Consider the following 15507-nt stretch of genomic DNA (forward strand, 5'->3'; position numbering starts at 1 on the left):
CAAGGCAGAGGTTTGAGGATGGCAGGGAGTATTTCTGGAAATCTGGTAGAGCATAATATAGGCACACTATTTGTACAAGAGACACACACTTTAAGCTTCCATAGCTTTCCAACCCTCCTTATCTTCTCTGAATTCCCTCTTTGCCCTGATGGGCAGCTCTTTGCTGTGCTGAACAGGGTAATTAAGCAAGAATGAAATTGGAAGAAGACAAAGAGACTGAGTAGGTATATATCAGAAATGGTAAGAAACTGCAGTTTCTGTGATGTAAAGGTCTTGTTGGTTGAAGAAAGGGTTAAGAGAGAAGTGGACTAAAGACAGAAGCCAGAAGAGAGGTTGATGAACTGCTAATGTAGCATGAGTGCCTGGAGCACAGTAAATTCTCAATAAATATTTGCTGCATGAATGAGTGAGTAAGCAACTGCTACAATGAATGGACTCTGAGGAGAAAGATACCTAAGGGTTTAGAATGTGTTAGGAGAAGAGCGTGCCTCCCCTTCCTCCCCACCCCTACTCCACCCAGTTAAATTTACTGCCTCTTTAAGAGCTTCCAAAAGTCTTCATATTGGTTTTCAAAGTTCCTTTCTGCTTTTAATGTTACCCAGTGCAGATTTGGATCTTCAGATAGGAAGGAGCAAAATGGCCTTGATTGGAGCTACATATGTATCTTCAACATTTTGTTCATATGTATATTAAAGTTTCCTTAGAGCAAGTTATGTGGATTTATCAGATTTTAAAAATTGTAGCATTTAAACTATATTCATTCTTTACAAATAAATGAATCACCTGGGGGAAGTAAGCATAGGTAGCCTAGACATATATTGATACTTCTTGTGGTATTTGGCTCATAGTCAGTTGGACTCATGGTTTTAAATCCTGACTTAAGGAACAAATAACTAACATAGAGCGGTTTGCTTAACTTCTCTGAACCTCAGAACAAATTTGAAGCTGTACTATGATCCTAAGGAAGCCGAGACACTCTGATCCACTATAAGGATAGCCTTATCCTAAAACTGTCATGTTCCCATATGCTTAGTCAAGACTCTTCTGGACTAGTTTATTTGAATGTTGCCTAAATTTGCCAATAATTGGTCCTTTTTCAACACCTTTTTAGCTGACTTCTTTCATGGACATATTCCTTCTTTAGGTACATTAACAGAGTCAAATTATAGTTAGATCCTGCTGGCTCTAGGGCCGTGAGATCTTCCTAACAAAAACTTAACATATTTCTCTGCTAATTATGGTCTAACAGAGAAAAATCTCCTGTTCTTTGTAAATAATTGCAGGACAGGAATTTCACAATGAAGTTGTCATCTACCAATGGCACTTACTATTTACCTTCTAACCTCTGTTTGTTTAAATCATTTTGGAATCAGGAGTCTCTTTCCTTCCCTTCTCCCCAGCCTTTCTGGTTCTCTCATCTTGCAGTCTAGTTGATTTTGATGGAATAGAGTTAATTCAGCTATAGATAAGAGTGAAAAACTAAATGCTGTTGATAAATTCCATGTATAGTGATAAATGGATGAAATATTTGGATTTAGCAGAGGACATCTGAAGAATGGCAGGCAGCCAGTAGAGCACTCAACTATTCTATAAACTCTTAGTGGTCATAGATAATAGACTTTTTTCCCCCAAATGTTGTTGTCCACATATCTGTTGCCATTAAGTTACTTAATTCTACAGTTATCTTTAAATTTGAATCAAACTGAAAATATATCCTGCATTATTATCCATTTATTTCTTTCTTGAGAGTTAAAAATCCAAATATGGTCTCTTTTTCCTGTACTTAGGTCAAAAACCAAACATTTAATTGTAATGATAGAAATTCATTTCTGGTCTAATGATGACTCTAACAGTATCTAATGAATGAACTAATGGAGCAACTGATGAATCGATAATTATGTTAGTCCACTATAGTCAAAATGGTTGTATTTTATTAACAAAAGATCTGTCCTATGGTGCTTCTAAAAACCGAAACATGGTAAATCCAAGTGGAATCTGCTGTTTCATGTAGAGTATGAATAGTAAATTGCATAGGACAATGGATTACAATTTTAGGGATTAAAATCAGTGATATTTTGTGTCCAAGATAATCCCCCCCAAAAATTTCCACAAAATTACGATATCATGGAAAAACCTCCAGAACATTTTCTGTTCCGTCTCAATCTAGTCACAATTCTTATAAATTTATTGAACTTTTTAAGTGGACAAGTTCTGAGGTTGTTTAAGAGTAAATTTTCAAGTAGTTGTTTTTCCAGAAAATGATTGTATTTTAAGACAACTAATTTAGCAGTGTCCTTCTGGTCTTCTAATTAAATTTTTTTTAAAGATTAGGGGTTTTTTTTCTGATTTTTGTCTAACTCCAGTATCAGAATATCTTGTGAATTTTTAATTGGCTTTTTTTTTTCTGTTTTCTCCTTGTTTTTTTGCTTGCTAGATTATGTTTGTTCAAATGCTAAACATTATGTATAAAATGTTTTAGAATTTGAGGCTTTAAATGTTGTTGCCTTCCAAAAGAGCAGATTTTATTTTGCTCTAGCAGGCAGTTAAGGTAAGGAACAGATCACTTTAACCTAATCAGGCAGGGGACTGATTCAAAGCTGGGCTTCCTGAGGGTGGATCTATTTCTTGTCAACTGTTACTCATAGGGTCTTGCTCTTTAAAGGTCCCAATTTAAGCCAGGGGATTTTGCCAGGGCCCCCCTTCCTTGACAGACAGACCCTAAATGTCAGCTTCTGATCCCTCTACCCTGTGAGATGGCCCCATCAGCTACTGATTTAGAATCAGTAAATGCTTTTAAAGGGAAAGCATAGGCATCAGGTATCAGGTTTGCTTTTCTGGGTTTTTCTTCTCTTCTAGATCTTGGCTCCTAAAGCCTTAACTTCCTTGGTAACTCTGAGATGTCTTCAAATATACTTTAAAATATATTTTATTTAGCTTGTTTTCATTGTTCTTGGCTGTACGCTTGTCTACCCCACCATTACTGAGAGCAAAAATTCAGTACATGTGGTTTTAAAAGTTCTTTCACAGACACTAGTGTGTCTTCCTCTTTTATGTCAACCCTTTGGGGCAAGCAGATGAAGAGCATTTTCCCCACTATACAGATGTGGAAACTGAGAATGAGTCAAGGTAAATGATCTTCCCCAAATAGGCAGCTGGTGTGTCTTTTCGTCCAACTCTTCCTCCTCATGTGGCCTCACTGTCTTTCTTATTAAATCCTGTTAGCACCTTTTAAATCATTTCCAAGGGAATAAACGATTGTTTATTGTGTTTATGGAGATCCCTGATGTATTGGTTGGTCCTATGCAAAACTGTGTATGATTTAACTCACTCAATCACCCTTCATGTTTTTCTAAGGCATTATTATCCCCATCTTTTTCAAGAACACCAACTGTAGAAATTGATAAGTCATAAAGTCAGGCCTGAAACTCACATCTGTCTGACTACAAACTTTCTTTTTTCATTTCCCAAAAGTGAAAATATTCTCTTTCCAAACAACAAGCCATCAACATGCAGGAGAAGTAGTGCTTATGTTTGGGGATTATGAATTTACTCCATTAATTACCTGACAGAGTCCTATTATATCAGTCCTAATAGTCATTTCTACTTCAGCATTCCTGGGTCTGTTACTCTTGGTGGAAGTAAATGGAATTTTCAGGGCATTGTCATTAGGAAAAGATTCTAGAAATGGAACTTGGGTCTTTTCTCCAGTCTCCATGGAGTTGTGTCAGGGTTGGTATTCTTGTTAACCAAAATCAGAACACATCTGAATTTGTGAAGACTATTGTGACAAAAATTAGTCATTAATGTAATTGTCTAAAGTGAAGACCTATAAAATCTTATTTTCTAAAAGGATAATTGGTCACTATAATGAGGGCCATTTGTGAGTGCCTTTTGGGGTCCTGGCAGTGGCAGGGCATTTTGCTAACCATGATCGCATTTAATCCTCACAGCAACACATATACAAGGTAGGCCTTGATATATACATTTTGTAGACCAGATAACTGAGCATCAGTGTTCCATTAACTACCATTAGGTCACTCAGTTTACATTGGATCTAATAATTACAACAACAATAATTAAATGAAACTGGACTCAAGTACATTAGATTCCAAAGCATATGATTTTTCTACCATGCCGTGCTGCTGCTATGTAAGCGAATGTCAGTACTCTTAATACTTAAAAATAAAACTTCAAATTAGTAATGTAACATTTTGTTCTGCTTAAGTGTTGGCTTAACTTAAACATTAATATATATATATACTTGTTTTTCAACCATGGATATTTTAAATACGTCTTCCCTTATGCAGTTTTATCTAGCTACATATGAAGAAAACATATACTTTGATTTGGACTAGATTTAAAGTCTACTTTTCCCAGAAGCTTGGCTCTGAAGGGAAAAATAAAAGTAAGGTAGTAGAAAGGGACACAGGATAAATGGAGGCTTATTTATTATTTTAAGCTGGCACACTGGTAACACATTAATTTGCTGATGGGAAGGAGGCTACAGGATGGGGAAGCAGGAGAGATCTGTGTGAGAAGGACTTTTATTTGGAACATTCCAGAGAAGACACTGAAGGAATAAGATCTAGAGCCACATAAAAGGATTTGTTTTAAAAAAAGTTTCCCTCTTCCTCAGAAGCATAGTCAAGCTGCAGAAGAATCAAAGGACCTACAATAGTCGCAACAATTTTGAAAAAGAGGACTTAATATCAGGGCTGGGATATAATTCTAGCCTACTTACAAACTAACAAGTTAGCCTTGTACACCTTCATGGATGTTGGGAAAAGATATGAAACTCCTGGTCAGAGTCCCATGGGGGCATCACAGCAGGCTCAAATGGATGTGTTTGAGCCACAGAGTAGGGTGTGTTCCAGGAGAGGAAACAGAGTAGGGTGTGTTCCAGGAGAGGAAATAACTTTTATTGTCCGTAAACAGGCAAATGAACAAACAAAATGTACAATGGAATATCATTCACCAATGAAAAGGAATGTTCCTTTGATATATACTGTAACATGGATGAACCTCAAAAACATTATGCTAAGTTAAAAAAAAAAAAAACAGGAAAGACTACATCTTTTATGACTCCATTTATCTGGAATTTCCAGAAGGGGCAAACCTATAGAGACAGAAAGCAAAGCAGTGGTTGTCTAGGGCTGGGAATGGGATTGTGTTGGGGGAGAGGAGAGTGTAAGAGGTTTAAGTAGCTCAGACTTGATAAGCTTTATTCTTTCAGTATTGTTGAAGAGAAATTGATCTCCTAACAATGTCTGGGAGAGAATGGAATAGGACACTTGAAGAAAGAAGTGGTAAAGCTTGGAAATGTGAGAACAGACAAGAATAAGGACTTTCCAGAAGCGCTAAGGATCTGCCGAGGCCAGAGGCTATGTGTTTTTGGAGAATCTGATCTGTGTTAGTTTATATTGTTGGTTAAATCTCTCCATATCTTTAGTACAGTTTTTGACAGCATCTTTTTCCCTTGGTTTTTATCTTACTTTTTGGTTTTCTTTATCTTGATCCCTTTCTTGAGTTCCTCTTCCTCTTTTCATCCCTTAAATGTCTGCCTTTCCTAAAGTTCTTCATACATTCTCTGTAGGTAAATTGAATGCTCTCTTGTGGCTTCAGTCACATTGGTGACTGTTGTCTCAGCAGAGATGGAAACAGTATTTTCAACAATCTGCTAGACATTTTCACCTGCAAGTCCCACAGGCATCTCTAAATCAATATGTCCTGAAATGAACTCAGCATCTTTCCCTCAACTCTCAATCTTGCTTTTCCTCCCTACTTCTGTGAACTGACCTAACAGCTAAGCTAATCACTGATTTCTCCCTCTTCCTCTCACTTCTGCCTGCCCCCCTCCCCATAATTCTTTCTGTGAGCAGCTCTCAAATCCATTCCCTCTCCCCTTTCCCATTGCTTCTGTCCTTTTGAGCCTTCACATTCTCTTTCCCATTGCAATAGACTCCTAACTGGCATTAGTTTCACTCTCTTCCATCCATCTATGTTTAAAGCACTCATTTGATCACAGGTCAGCCCAGAAGGCTACTCACTACTTTTAGTTCAAGGAAATTCTTTTAAACATGACAAACAAAACCCCTTACAGTCTGGCCTCATTCTACCATTTCAGATTCACTACCCACTTTATTCTCTTCTCACTACCGTGTTAACCAGAGGACATCATCTTCACCCTCAAGTAGCTCACGGTCTAGAAGAGGGAAAGTAAACTGTGATATGGACCCAAATATTACTTTTAATACTACCATCACCTCCAAAAAAGTGTACTAGGCTTATAGAGACAACCACACTATCACAAGATAAAAAAATAAAGGATGACAAGGGACTAAAAAAATAAAGATAAGAATCAGTAGTACACAAAAAACCTATCACAAGATACTTTGCATTTGCTAGAGACTGGTCACAAATTTGGCTGTAAGAATTCATGTGGGGAAGATAAATGCTATAATTGGGGCATAAACACAGTACATTGGTTACAAATTAAGGGGATCTTCTAAGCCAGAAATGACTTCAGGGAGCTAATAGAGCCTTTTGAGCTGAATCTTAAATGGGAAATAGAAAATTAGCAGGTGAAGGGTAGAGGGAAGGGCAAAGTGATGGCCAAGGCAGAGCACACTGACGGGGGGTTAGATATGAGTATCTTCATGTCCATCTTAGAAGCTGTTCTAGACAGAAAGCAAGCAATTTTTAGATATTTGTCAGATGAATGATTGAATAAACTCTATGCTCTTGGGCAATTTATATATCTTTGGGTCAGGCTTTTCATTTATAGTATGAGAGAATTGGACTGGGAATCCCTTAGGCCCGTTGCCAGGTCTACAGTTTGATTGGCCTCCTCTTTCTCCTATACTGTCAACTCTTCGGCCAGCACCCACAATGATCCACAGTTCCCTCGCTCTCTCCCTAGCTTCTCAAATTTAACAGGTGCTAGTAGTACCCTTTGAAACTGTTTTTTTAAAGCATATGAATTTAATACTCTTTGGGAGAGTTCTTAGAAAAAGCATCAATACAGACAAAGGTGACATGAATGTAATAAGAAAAAGCAGTGAATGAAGCTTATGTAGGAGGGGTAGATTTACACAGGGTACAGCGGAATTCATTTAAATACAGTTTTGTATGTAGCAGCATAATGATGTACTGGCAGCCCTTAAAACTTGGTTCCTGAAACTCATATTATTAGGGGCTTTTACCCTGTGTCATTCGATCCTTCATTACACATTTTCATCAGACCAATGTCTTTCTCATATAAACTTACAGTCATCTAATAACATGTCCATTTAAGAAAAAGCTGCCATTGGTCGGGAGAGCAGTAGGGCTCTTAATCTTTGTGCCAGGAAGTCTGAGGGCCTCAGGATATGATTGGATTAGAGCTCTTCAGCTGCATTGTCTGTACTAACTGCTGGGCTGGAGATGAGCTCAATTCAATTTGCAGCAATTAAGGTGACAGAAGCAAATGTACAAAAGTCATATTTTAAAGCAGATTGTTGGAGAGAAATAGGCATTGCCTGTGTTTTCTCATCCTACGAGTTTAAAATGATGAGAAGAAAAACAGTCCCAACTGTGGGAAAGAGCACGTGGGCCAACATAGCAAACAGTGGAAGTAAAAGGCATGGTCTTGGAGTGATAACGCCTATTGAGGCCAAAGAATCACAGCCTGGGAGTCGAAGGAAACACACCCCATTGTGATTCCTTCCCAGATCTCCAGATGTAGCTAGGCCTGTTAGTGACTGAGAGACCTGTAGGAACTGGGACACCAGGGCAGCCTTTTGGGTCAGTGTTGTGATTGAAATCCTAGGAGAGATTTTATTTTTAGCACAGCTTACAATGGAGCAACAGGAAATTGTGCAGTATAGCTAAAAACTACATGGCCCTGGACCTTTGAAAATGATCTTAAAACGCAGATAGCATCTTAACTGCCTTCTTGTTATGTAAGAAACACGAAAAGGAAATTACTAAATCTGAAAAGAAATATAGCGATAAGTATGTTTAAATACAAAAGACAAAAATATCAACCAAAATTATTCTATTTTTACAGCTCTAAAACCCCTATAATGATTGAACGTATTGTTGCTTCTAAAAATTGAAGTCACTAGTGTATTTTGCATAAAGCTATAAACTCTTAACTGTGTGTATATGGTTCAACTTAATTGGCATTTTTTTTTAATTTCAACTAAATTTTTTGTAGGAATTGTTATTTGTTGCCTCATGAAACAAATACTCTATTTTGCCGAATTGAATCACTTTGATTTTGTTCAAAATAAGTTTCTAAGAAGATCCATGTTATTACAATAATATCTAGGAGCTATGTAACTGTGAGTTTATTCCTAAGGACAACAATCACGTTTCTACCTGTTCCACGTTGCTTTGGGAAGCATGTATACATAGAGCAGTTCTCCCTCTGGATCCATGGCCAGTGTGCTTGCAACAAGTGAGCATCACTTCCCAGTCCAGTACTTTTGTTCTACATGATAAGGAACATAGGCAAAGGAGTTGTCCAGATGTCCACAGTCTGAAGTTTTTCTGGCATCCATTCACCTAGCAATTAGTATTGATTCCACAAATATTTATTGACTGCCTACTGTGAGCGAGACTTGGAGCGAGGCTCCATGGGTGATCAAAGCAACAGTCTAGTGAGAAGGCCAAGAATTTTTCCCACAATACCCAGCAGAAGACATCGACCAAACACATCTGCTGTAGTCTTGCTACCTAAATGAAGAGAAAAAGATTGCACGATTTCACTTTCCTTTGCTTGGTCACTAATATCTTCACCTACAATCTTAGCTCTAAGTTACAAACCTGCATTTGCAACTTGAGAAGTTCCCTGCTATTGCTCTTCCCAGTCAGTCATGGATGGCCTGGCTCAACTTATAAAATATTTTAAATTGAATGTCTGAGTTTCAGAGACCTATCCCTGTGACACTCTGATGAACAAATCAGCTGGGAACAAAATTCCTTTTAGCAGAAGGAGCCTGGAAGAGAAACAGTTGAGTTCTGATCGTAGGACCAAACTATGGTGTGCAGAGTTCACGTGAGACGAGGTGGGGAAGGCATCTGCATTTGTGCTTCTGCCCCACACGTCTGCTCTAGAGATGTTTCTGACAAAAAAATTAATAAATTTCTTGGCTGTACAAACCTTAGTATAACATATATTACATCTATGATGATGTATTTATTAGTAATTTCTCTACTATCTGTGGTCTCATCTGGGGCAGAACCCAAATCTTATTCTTTATTAAATCCAGCAAGTACCTGGCTCACATTAGACAGTTAAAAATATTGATTAAATATCATTACCCCATCCTCACAATCTAATCCTCACTGTAGTCTTGGTCCTTTCTCTTAGAACAGTTTCCCTTCTCTCCAATCCCATACTCCTCCCCTACACCTATCCTACCCCCAGCTCCCACTCTCCCTACAGCTAGAAAACTTCTGTACATCCTTCAGCTCTGAACTACCTCTGGAATCCTTTTCTCACCCTGCATAGCCTCCAGAATAAATTGCCTGCCCTTTCTAGGAGCTCCCAGACCATTCTCTAATATCTCTATCACAGCGTTTAGCACACTGTGTTGATTGTTGTCTGTCTACTCATACCAAGAGAAACCCCATGAGTGCAGAGGCCATGTCTGGTTTACTACTGAGCGCCCAGCACATGGTGGTCATTCCATAATATTTATTGAATAAATAAATGAATGGATATATTTGTTAGAATGCATCCTCTCCATTAATTAGATGAAGTATATTACTAATTTAACATATATATTATAGAAAATTAATGAAATTTTCACCATTCTTCTTATACCTACTATTCTTACCTCTATGCTACCTGAAAACAGCTCCCAAGAAAGTTCACTCTTCCATCCAGCCAGTCACTAGACATTCACACAAGGACATGTTCTGAACACAGGCATTTAACCCTAAATTATATCAAAATGAAAATGCATAAATATCATATTTAGGTCAAAGCTTGAGAATTCATAATAAAGCAAATGATAGGAAATCCTAGTGGCTGAAGCACTTCCTGTCTAAGGGGTGGGAATGCTCATAAGAACTCATGTGTATTTAACAGACAAGGAGGGATTCCCATCAGGAAGGCCGCACATGGTTGTGCAAGTTGGTTCTGTAACAACCCCAAAGAGTACTTCTTGCATAAACTGAGCCATGAGTAGCACTCCCTGGAGGGGTATCACAAAGCTGTTGTGGTAAAGCTCTAGTCTTGAAGAGTGACCATGGGAAAATCCACACTGTTTATGGCAGGCAGGAGGTAATTGATTCTTTCCCCTTCTGGGGAGAATGGGAGATGGAAAAAAAAAAGTTAATTATCAGCCATTCTTTTCCATCATCTTTGTAACTCCCTTTAACAACTGGAGAAAACCAAGCAGGTGCAGCACACAGCGGACGCACTAATTGCATTTGTGTTGGCTGATGGATGTACCACAGAATCCACATTTAGAGAGCAACGCAGAGGATAATGCAATGGTAGCCGAAGTTCTCAACTTACACTGACACGATAGTCCTTCTTTTCCCCTTCTCTCATACTCTATTTAACAATGTTCAGAAAGTATAGTTCAAGAAACCCTTTCAATTAAAATTTTAGTAAGTAGATTATGTAACTTAATCATGAGTTGGAAAACTTCGTATTCTAAGGAAATATCATATGAAAACGTATTTTTAAGAACCAATTAATATTAACTCCCTGAATATTTTAATCTATTCTCACATTTTATGTGACCTGGTGCATAACAGGTATCCAATAAATAAAGAGGTGAGGAGGGATATTCCATCTTTCATCCTTTAAAAATATGATGAGTTTGTGTTTCTTGGCAATGTTCAAAATAATTGAATGGAGAAAGTCAGAATTTTTGCATCAGTATAGCTTTTCTGGATCTTAATAATTATGATCATTAAGGTATCTTCTTGTAATACATCTCTTTTATTTTGTCCTATCTGTTCTGTTCATGCCCTATTTTGTAAACATTTTCAAAATTCAGCTTCTAACACCAGCTACTTTGAGAACTTAAAACTTCTTGCTGCAACATTAAAGAAAGAAGGTACTTTTGAAAAATAACTGTACTATTTGAGGTACTAACCATCTAAGAAAAATTTCAATCCAAAAATTACAAAAAGTCAACAATTTTTTAGAATTGTTTTTTGTTGTTTTGTCTCATGTTTTGAATTGACCTTTTTCAAATGTCTTTACCACAACTTTTTGTCAGCTGAAAACATCTGTGCAAGTTGGTGATCTACAGTCTTATCAAAAATGTTTTCTCTTGAAATTCTGGGAAGACAGAAAGCACAACAAAGTAGTCTTTCAGTCTTCCCAAATATCCCCATAAGAATAGACAGAGAAACTAGGACTAAAAAACCAAAACCTCACTGACAGTATCTATAGCAAAACCAGAGGACAAGGTATCTCCATGAAGCTAAAATATGAGTGAATGAGGACAAACTAATGACAATTTGCAAGAGCCACATGGTATTAGCATTTATGTAAGAAGAAGCAAAGGAAGCAAGAGAGCATGTGATGGAACTAAGAATAGGAGAACACTCAAATCTCTAAAATCTCCAAATCTTTGGGAGCAGGATGGGCCAGTATAAGAAGAAAGCTGAGGGCTTTTTTTTTTTTTTTTTTTTTTGCGGTACGCCGGCCTCTCACTGCTGTGGCCTCTCCCGTTGCGGAGTACAGGCTCCGCCAGACGCGCAGGCTCAGCGGCCATGGCTCACGGGCCCAGCCGCTCCGCGGCATGTGGGATCTTCCCGGACCGGGGCAGGAACACGTATCCCCTGCATCAGCAGGCGGACTCTCAACCACTGCGCCACCAGGGAAGCCCAGCTGAGGGCTTTTTGGTATGCAAATTTTCGAGAAGTGCGAGGGCTATACCCATAGTAAGGTTTGAAGAGACTAGTGCAGTCAAGGCCCTGTGAACTCATGAAATTAATATCTAAAGCCTCTTTGGGGGGAAAAAAACCTGTGTTTAGGAGAAACTTCTGGAAAGAGACTTTAGTAATCAGAGTAGAGATGGTAGAGGAAAGGGAATGATGTTCCAGATAGAGAAGGGATCTCAGAAAGTATGCTTCCAGTATTTGAATGCTTCATGAAAGTAACCAGAAAGTCAAGAGCCATGAAACTATAATAGATATCCTGACCTACCACTCTGTCAAAAGGTTAAGAAAACAAATTTAACTGAGATGTGGCTCAGTTAATTACAATACAAAATGATTATAAGAGGACAGAAAATAAGGAGTAGAATAGGGTCCCCTTAGGCAGTGAAAGCATGTCGGGAGGATATGCCCACAAAATAGATGAAATTATAACTTAATATTGCAAAATAAACTAAAATTAAGAAAATCATAGTAAAAAGAACAATGTAAATCAAAAGTAGAAAAACTTTAATTAAAGTATGCTTGTTTTACAATATTAGTTTCAGGTGTACAACATAGTGATTAAATATTTTTATGATTATACTCCACTTAAAGTTATTACAAAACAATGGCTATACTTACCTGTGCTGTTCAATATATCCTTGTTGCTTATCTGTTTTATACATAGTAGTTTGTGTCTTAATCCCTCACCCTTATCATGCCCCTCCCTTCTCCCCTCTCCCCACTGATAACTACTTGTTTGTTCTCTTTGTGAATCTGTTTTGTTATATATATTAGTTTGTTTTATTTTTTAGATTTCACATATAAGTGGTAGCATAGAGTATTTGTCTTTCTCTGTCTGACTTATTTCACAAAGCATAATTCTCTCTAGGTCCATTCACATTGTTGCAAATGGCAGAATTTCATTCATTTTTTTTAATTGTTACAAATATTTATTAAAAAGTACAATTCAAAGTTTAGGCAAGTACATCATTGCAAACCACACACACACAAAGGGAAAACAAAAGCCCAACACAAACAAAAAAACAAGATACAAACAAAACAAGAAAAAAAAGTTAGCATGCTAAGGAATGGACCCCAAGAGATGAGGAGACAGAAGTCAAAGCTAGAACTCTACCCAGATGTTGCTGTGCTTCCCAAGTGCAAAAGAAGGTGGAGAGGAGAGACCTGCAGCCTCTACCACTAAGTGCTGGCTCTGGGTTCAGCTGCTACTTCAATATTAGGTTTTCATCAGGGAGGTTATAAAAGTATCCTATATACATGTGTACACTGGAGGCATTTTAAAAGTCATCAGAAGCTTGAAGTGTATAGTGTCTCAGCAGTTTCAGCTACTAAAGCCCAATTAAAGCGTCTGTCATTTAAATTTGGATTGGCTTAGTCATTTGAATGGATGATAAAATCGAATTGTGAATGAAAATCGCTGAGTAATATTCCATTATGTATATATACCACATCTTTATCCATTCATCTGTTGATGGGCACTTAGGTTCTTTCCATATCTTGGCCCTTGTAAATAATTCTGCTGTGAACATTGGGGTGCATGTAACTTTTTGAATTAGTGTTTTCATTTTCTTTGGATATATACCCAGGAGTGAAATTGCTGGCTCATATGGTAGTTCTATTTTCAGTTTTTTGAAGAACCTTTATACTGTTTTCCAGTATGGTTGCACCAATTTACATTCCCACCAACAGTGCACAAGAGTTCCCTTTTTCCCACATCCTTGCCAACATTTGATATTTGTGGGGTTTTTTATGATAACCATTCTGTAAGGTGTGAAGTGATATTTCACTATGATTCTGATTTGCATTTCTCTGATGATCAGTGATGTTAAGCATCTTTATATGTGCCTGTTGGCCATCTGTAGGTTTTCTTTGGGTAAATGTCTATTCTGGTCTTCTGCCCATTTTTTAATCAGCTTGCTTGTTTTTCTGATATTGACTTGTATGAGCTCTTTACATATGTTAGATATTAATTCCTTATTGTTCATATCATTTACAGATATTTTCTCCCATTCAGTAGGTTGTCTTTTCATTTTGTCAGTGGTTTCCTTTGCAATGCAAAAACTTTTAAATTTAATTAGGTCCCATTTGCTTACTTTTGCTTTTACTTCTTTTGCTTAGGAGACAGATCTGATAAAATATTGCTATGATTTATGTCAAAGAGTATTCTGCTTACAATCTCTTCTAGGAGTTTTATGGTTTCAGGTCTTACATTTACGCCTTTAATCCATTTTGAGTTTATTTTTGTATATGGCATGAAGAAATGTTCTAATCTCATTCTTATACAAGTAGCTGTAGTTTTCCCAGTACCACTTATTGAAGGGACTGTCTTTTCTCCATTGTATACTCTTGCCTCTTTTGTCATATATTAATTGACTATAAGTGTGTAGGTTTATTTCTGGGCTCTCTATTCTGTTCCACTGATCTATGTATCTGTTTTTGTACCAGTTCCATGCTGTTTTGATTACTGTAGCTTTGTAGTATAGTCTGAAGGCAGGGACCATGATACCTCCAGCTTTGTTCTTTTTTCCCAAGATTGCTTTCGAAACTTGGGGTTTTTTATGGTTCCATAGAAATTTTAGGATTATTTATTCTAGTTCTGTGGAAAATGTCATGGGTGGTTTGATAGGGATTGCATTAAATCTGTAGATTGCTTTGGGTAGTATGGAAATTTTAACAATATTAATTCTTCCAATCCAAGAACATGGGATATCTTTTCATTTCTTTGTATCACCTGCAATTTCCTTCATCAGTGTTTTATAGTTTTCAAAGTATAGGTCTTTCACTTCCTTGGTTAAGTTTATTCCTAGGCATTTTATTCCTTTTGACACAATTTTAAACAGGATTATTTTCTTCCTTTCTCTTTCTGGTAGTTCATTATTAGTGTATTGAAAAGCAATAGATTTCTGTATATTAATCTTGCATCTTGCAATTTGCCTGAATTCATTTATTAGTTCTTATAGTTTCTTTGTAGAGACTTTAGGATTTTCTATATTATAGTATCATGTCATCTGCAGATAGTTACAGTTTCACCTCTTCCCTCCCAATTTGGATGATTTTACTTCTTTTTCTTGTTGGATTTCTGTGGCTAAGACTTTCAATACTGTGTTAAATAGAAGTGGAGAGCATGGACATCCTTGTCTTGTTCCTGACTTTAGAGGAAAGGCTCTTAGCTTTTCACTGTTGAGCATGTTGTTAGCTATGGGTTTGTCTTTTTTTTTTTTTTATATGGGTTTGTCTTAAATGGCCTTTATTATTTTGAGATATGTTCCTTCTGTACCCAGTTTGATGAGAGTTTTTATCATGAATGGATGTTGAATTTTGTCAAATGCTTTTTCTGCATCTATTGAGATGATCATGTGATTTTTATCCTTCCTTTTGTTAATGTGGTGCATCACATTGATTGATATGCAAATATTGAACTGTCCTTGCAATAAATCCCACTTGATCATAGTGTATGATCCTTTTTTATATATTGTTGAATTTGGTTTGCTAATATTTCATTGAGGATTTTTGCATCTATATTCATCAGAGATATTGGCCCATAATTTTCTTTTTTTTGTATTGTCTTTGGCATTTTGGTATCAGGGTAATGGTGGCCTCAGAGAATAAATT

At 37.1% G+C, this 15507-nt stretch overlaps 1 protein-coding gene across 1 annotated transcript in view; it reads left to right on the forward strand.

Moving 5' to 3' along the window:
* The window catches only part of CAMK4 (calcium/calmodulin dependent protein kinase IV), a 216223-nt gene that overhangs the window by 141063 nt on the left and 59653 nt on the right, over positions 1 to 15507 (forward strand). The gene's annotated exons all lie outside the window — the stretch shown is intronic.

Source organism: Phocoena phocoena, chromosome 3, assembly GCF_963924675.1.
Source record: "Phocoena phocoena chromosome 3, mPhoPho1.1, whole genome shotgun sequence".
Taxonomy (NCBI): domain Eukaryota; kingdom Metazoa; phylum Chordata; class Mammalia; order Artiodactyla; family Phocoenidae; genus Phocoena; species Phocoena phocoena.